The sequence below is a fragment of the Gymnoscopelus braueri genome (assembly GCF_963280865.1).
Source record: "Gymnoscopelus braueri genome assembly, chromosome: 12".
In the NCBI taxonomy this organism is placed as follows: domain Eukaryota; kingdom Metazoa; phylum Chordata; class Actinopteri; order Myctophiformes; family Myctophidae; genus Gymnoscopelus; species Gymnoscopelus braueri.
In genome coordinates, this window is record NC_137614.1 from 10357735 (window position 1) to 10364314 (window position 6580).

The 6580-nt window shown below is 43.1% G+C and overlaps 1 protein-coding gene across 3 annotated transcripts in view; it reads right to left on the minus strand.

Moving 5' to 3' along the window:
• Positions 1–6320, minus strand: part of uba1 (ubiquitin-like modifier activating enzyme 1) — a 32996-nt gene extending 26676 nt beyond the window's left edge. Inside the window, exon 1 of one of the 3 annotated variants that reach the window (XM_080443648.1) lies at positions 6006–6320. The gene's annotated coding sequence lies outside the window, so the exon portion shown is untranslated. Of the gene's footprint in view, positions 1–1687; positions 1924–6005 lie in introns of those variants that run through there. The other 2 variants (XM_080443647.1, XM_080443649.1) reach the window with 2 other exon arrangements.
• Between the last annotated feature and the right edge of the window lie 260 nt (positions 6321–6580).

Here is a 6580-nt window from a genome sequence, read left to right on the forward strand (position 1 = left end):
AAACACACAAACACACACACACACACACACACACACAGTACATTACGGAACATTAATTTCCCAATCAAATTTATCAACTGGCGGCTAACATTCTCCAACATTGATTTGAGTTCCCATTACTGTGTCATTTATATGCAACCAGTAACGACGCCACTATGAAAAATAAGGATGTCAGTGCCCTCAACAAGGACATTATGTACGAAAAGAGACAACAGTTTCAAAATTGACATATTTATAGGCCATGTTTTCAATAGCACCATGTAAAATATTTTAAATTGCAAAAAAGGGGGATACAAAGGTAGTATTTATGATTTCATCTTCATGATGGGTATCCAAGCTAAATGCTATCCAATCCCTTTCATGTTGGGGGAGAAAGAAAGGATTTCTAGTTTCAGGGGGTAGCAGCTGGGCTGGCTGCATGCCAAAGCAAAAAATCTGGTAGAAAACGAACTGAGCCCTGGGAAGAGACATGAATAGCGAGCATTATCATGCTCTTTTCATACTCTGAGACACAGAGGTGGCTTGTTTATGTACCCGGTATTGTTTATTATTATGTAGGGGACCGCCCACCTTGTTCCAACAAAAGAGCTGAATCATTAGAACTTCACTGCGGTAGAGCACGAGCAGGGTGCAACACTTTAACAATGACTCGCAGGTGTAGAAGGCAAGGACCACGCCATCATGTATAATATAAGTGGCCAAGAAAGAACATGCATTTATTTGTAGCGTTATTATAAAAAACATATCCAGGTTGCATTGCAAGTGTCGCTATTATATTACTTGGAGAACTGAAACAGGCCGCATAATATTAAAAGGATCGATTCTCCTACAGGCAGCCAACAAGACAAACCAGAATTTCCGCATCCAATGCGGCTCCCTGCGTTGCCCGAAGTGAAACTTCAGGCTATGTGTACCATAACATTTTTTTATTATTATGCCAAATCAAATTCACCAGGTGGGGAGTTTTTTGTATTAAAGCTATAGCGAACGAGAATTAGGAAGGGAAAAAAAGACACCCAACATATTCACGCCCAGGCAGATTATGATCCGGATTTATTACCGGCCACCAAAGCGAAAATGAAGGCATCGAGAATGATACAGCAAAGCTCCCCGAGGTTTCGGATTACGCCCCGTTCGCTTAAATAAATTCCCATCTGACGATATTAATTATTAGCCCATTTGCCAATGTTCTAATCAAATTAAAAGACAATGTTCTAAAAACAACAGCACAAAGGGACTACGGAGGAAGAAGAAAGTAGGTCGTGTTTAACCGCTGGTAATAATCACATAAGTGATTTCGTCTTGTGGTCATCCTACTGACACGGTGGGAACATTAATAACTTATAGCAGCCAGAAAACACGGGACTTCCAGCCGGGATCCACTAGTCTCTAGCGGACTGGGGGACTAGAGGCCTTCCACCCAGACCCAGTGCGGAACAACACAAGTTCACGGTCTCTCTGCTAGCTGGCTTGTCGGTAGCAACCTGCTCTCTCCTTCCATCAATGACAATAGCGTCGTTTTAATAGCTAAACACACGGACGTAAGACCGCGTGGATGTTAAGCAGTTTTAACTACTGACCCCGACATTGTTAGAAAGACACTAACTTTATTGTTAAGCAGCCATTTCTGCCCGAATGAAAGACTAGCAGCACTCGTGCCCCCATTGATTTGTCTCTCTTGTCTTACCAATAATCCTTCTCTGTCCCTTCTTCTCAAAGCAAACCGCTCCTCTTCCTTTAGATGTCCGGAGGGTGTCAACAACTATAACGATGGTTGGATTCAGCCGGTTAGAGAAAAAAACCCAAACGCAATGCGGGGTTGGCTATAATGTCGAGTCACTATGTCGTTTTTTTTTTTTTCAGCTGAGAGAGAGTCCAATGTTAATCGCGTTGGTTGCTGGCTTTGCGACTGCAGACGGGAACAAAACCAAAATGGCAGATGGGGCTGAAGGGGCGGAGAGCAGGGAGTGTGACGCATGGGCTGAAGCGTTCGACAGGGAAGAAGGGGTTGGCTGGTTGGCTGAGAGCAGAGCACGCCGCCGCCCCGGTGCTCCTGTCTGTACACCACAGTACATGAACCGAGGGATTAGTCTGTGACGTCACAACTGCGGAAGTGCTTTAGAGCAGTGGTTCTCAAACATTTTCATGTCAATCAAGGACCCCCCCAATGTTTGTCCTGATGGAAGGTCTAACGACTGCAACGTAGATTTTATAACAAAGAGCATCCTTTTTTTAAAAGTTTCATACAGTGTGCGGGACCTTTTTTCTTTGATATCATAGATCCCCCCCCCCATATGAGAATATTTTTGTGCCAGGGACTCCCTCACAAGAAGTTAAAATGGTTCAAAAATATTCCAATTTTTTCACAAAGAAAATCAATAATACATCTCTATATATATCTATATCTATCTATATATCTATATACAAACACACATCTATATATATGTATAATAGATTTACAAGCTCACAACGCTTTGCAACGGATTGAGCTTGTAGAGTATTTTCAGATAGCCAGTGTATAGATATAGGGTTAAAGTGAACTGATGCTTAATTAACTTATTTTGCCGGGGACCCCCTGGCACCACGTCAAGGACCACTGGCCTGGGGATCCTCAGACACCACTTTTAGTCAGGGGATATTAGCAGAAAATGTTCCAATCTTGGAATAAATTCCTTACCAAAAAAAATCTTCACCAATGTGTTTGTAAAAGTGTCTAGTAACACATCTCACAAAGACTGAAATGCAGTTTACCTAGGGGAATTTTTGACAGCTCCTGAAAGTAGGGGTACCCACCATAACCTTATGCAGGGAAAAAAATTAATTCTGTTTTAAGTAGCATGTGAGGGGGCAGACTAGGGTGTTTTTATGATTCTGAATCCATTGCAAGCATTTGTTTTGCACCAAAACCACTCCTTGGGCTAAAAACAGCCCAATCTCAATGGGCTTTTTACACAAAAAGTATACCTGGAGAAGGATGGCTATGGCCGTTTTTAGCCCAAGGAGTGGTTTTGGTGCAAAACAAACGCTTGCAATGGATTCAGAATCATAAAAAGACCCTAGTTTGACCCCTCACATGCTACTTAAAACAGAATTAAATTTTGATTTTTGGGCGGTGAAACCGCCCCTATATGTGAGGTTTGGATATTTGCACCCCCCAATCCTGCGCTGTGATTGGCCACCAGTGTACCCCCCTAACCCTGCACCGTGATTGGCCAATCACAGTCTATTCAGGACTGTGATTGGCTAGTGAAACATGACACATGTGCATAGCCCATAAATAAGACTATGCACTTAAAAGGGGTGTACAATGGTTGGTCCATAATATTACTCTTCTTTAAGTGAACTTCCATCACTGTGATGACCACTGTGACCACACCGCCCACTTCACACTGGGTGTGATTTTTTTCCCCGCATAAGGTTATGGTGGGTACCCCAACTTCCAGGAGCTCTCACAAATTCCCCTAGGGAAACTGCATTTCAGTCTTTGTGAGATGTGTTACTAGACACCTTTACAAACACATTGGTGAAGATTTTTTTTGGTAAGGAATTTATTCGAAGATTTTTTTTTATATCCCCTGACTATTTGTGAACCACTGCTTTAACCACGAAACTCCACCATTGTCACGTTGATAAAGTATGTCATTTTGTTGCCGAGCGATACTTGTGGAAAGGCTCATGTGTAGAGCTGGGTGATATGGACAAAGCAACGGTCATGATATTTTTGAACAAATACTTAAATATTGCGACATATTTTACTTATTTAAATAAAACAAATAGCCGATCTACAAGCCCTTGCATTATGACCTAGTATTTTCTCTATTTACTTTGGGGAAAAGTGTAAAAGAGCTTGAGTGATCGAAACCGGGAATATACAACACTTATGCCATATACACAAGGATATTCATAATTCCAGATATCTAGTCTAATATCACAATATTAATTTGTAATATTGATTTCCCAGATCTAAACATATGACTATTGATGCGTTCACACTGGCAGATAAAAAGATACAGGCTACCAGTCTCTCCAGCGACATGAAGAGTAACATCCAACATTTCTAACTGATACAAATAAGTTGAGCTGGTTTCAACTTCAGATACAAAGCTACAAATATGCTGTGCAGCTTTGTATCTTTTGTATCTGCCGTGTGAGCGCAGCATAAGTATAATATTTTAATGTCATGGCCCCATGACAATAGGCTTCCCACACTTCCAACAGTGTGTGACGTCACTAATCTACCCTTGGTGTCTTTAGGCTACTGGTGCTAGTGTACATCCCGCCCTGTCAGATGTGCATGCCAGGTCAATGAGCCTTAGTAGGTCCAACAATAAAACGAGGAGAACGCTTAAATACTTTAACACAATTATTGCTAGTGGAATAATAACACGTGCGTTATGAAAAGATGAGAGCTCAGACAGAGCAGGGCACGTTTTGCTATGGCTGAGAAAACAACACTCTCTTCCAAGAAGACGGGTTGATGTAAATAATCAAAAGAATATGAATTGAAGCGGTGATTGTAGCATCTTTGTTCCAAAAAGGAACAGATTAGCTCAGTCGTGGCACACCAACCATTTGCAGTGCATAGGTCCCGGTAAATTACAACGATGCAGCAAGTTGTTGAAACAATAAATGCGTGTGTGTGTTGTTCAATTGCGTGCGTGTTTTTCCCCCCTCAAGACGTTATTATTCCTAAGACGAATTATGCACGGACGGCACACCTGCGGTTATATATGTAATCAATGAATGAATGTAACACGGTGATGGAGGCGCACACACACACTGGTGGCAGTAGCCCCTTTCGGAACCCCATATACCTTTTTTTTGTATTTGGGATGATCCAAATACAAAAAAAAAGGTATACGGGGTTCCGAAAGGGGCTAAATGGTGGCAAGTTATGCAAGCAGCAGCCCTGCAGCAGATAGATAGCCAGGGGAAGGATGATGCTGAGCCTGTGGTCCCCCCACAGTACTGGTGGGGTTAGGGGGGTGAACAGCATTCCTCGCTCCCTGGCCTCCTGCACAGAGCAGTGATGGGGGAGGGGGGTCGGTGCCTGACATGACAAAGCCGGGCCGAAGAAAAGTGGGCCGCCTGGCTTATTCTACGGATGCACATGTAGTCAGAAAGAAGCCATGGGGAACCCCGAATGTAGCTCATTCAATAAAAAGCTTCCAGAAGCATGCATGCATTTCCCACCATGCTTAGATAGATAAAAGACATTGAATGGTGACGTAGGTTGGTCGGAGAGTTAATTAACGCCATCAGTAGGATATTAACCTTAATGACCGGTTATAATGTTACTGTATTTGGGGCCAACGGCGAGTTGGAAATAGTCAAGTGGTTATGTATTGCCACTGTGGTAGTGTGCCCTACAATGCCCTGTGTCTGTGGAATGTTACTTGGGAAAGCCACACCAACAGTAGCTTTAACCAACGTTACTAGTGGCCAAAGCACTGTTAGGCTAGTTAACGCCATTCTAATCTATTGTGTCCATCACACACAGCCACCAAAGGCGACCGTTAAGTGACAGCGGCTTGCTGGTTAGCGTTAGCAACTAGACAGAAGAGGGGAGGTTGGTTGGAGGGGGGGCAGCACTGCTATGCTAACATTAGCATTGAGGAGAAAAGAACGAGCCAGGGTATTTGGGAGACTATAATAAACGACTGCGTAGTGAGTGTGAGGCTACTAGCTTGCAAAGCTATCAGGGTCCAACCTAACGACTTTCTCTCCCCCACTGGCGCTAGTCTGTTAGCCAACTGAGCTAACGGTAGCCTAACTAGCTGTAAGCTAAGAACGCTTCATTTAAATACTTCGTCGTTGCACGAATTCTGTCCGAGAGAAAATAAAGAGACGTAATACTAAACAAAAGTGTATCAATTGGAGAAACGTATCGTTTTTTTTGTCGAGCAACACCACGCCAGAGCGACTATTAAAGTATGAATTCCACTAAAACGTAACCACCAGACAGTTAACGGTAGCTAACGCAACGCAAAGTGTGCATAACTTACCACATCCGATATTTACTCGGCCTGATCTGTAGTACCAAAAAAAAATAAAGGAAAAAAAACCCAAACAAAATGCAACCGTAGTTGTCTAAAAAACGAAAACAAGAAACCTGACAAAGAAAGTCAAAAACTTGACAACTCGACAAAGTGAAGTTGATGCCAAACTTAAAGTCGGTCGGTGTGTCAAGGAGGAGGGTTGGTTGGTGGCGGGATGTGATCTGTTCTGATGGGATGTGTTCTGGTCCGGGGTTCGACTCTCTTGTGGACGGGTTGCCTGGCCGGTGTCCTGTACCGGCTGTTTCCAGCAGCGCGTCTCCTCACGCTCACTAGTTCTTTCTGTTCAAAGCAAAGCAGCAACATGTGCACGGTGTGGACGCGACCACCCAGCCCCCTCACCGAGGGGTACGACCTCAGGAAGTTTTAAGTCTCAAGACTCTCAGAATATAGATTGTTGCGCTGGATTTGGATAACAATGTTTTGATTTAGTGTAATAGTGCTTTTACTTCTCTTGACTACGTGATTTAAACGATATTTCTTACGTTTAAAAAGCTTAAATATTTGTACCACCCCTCCGTATG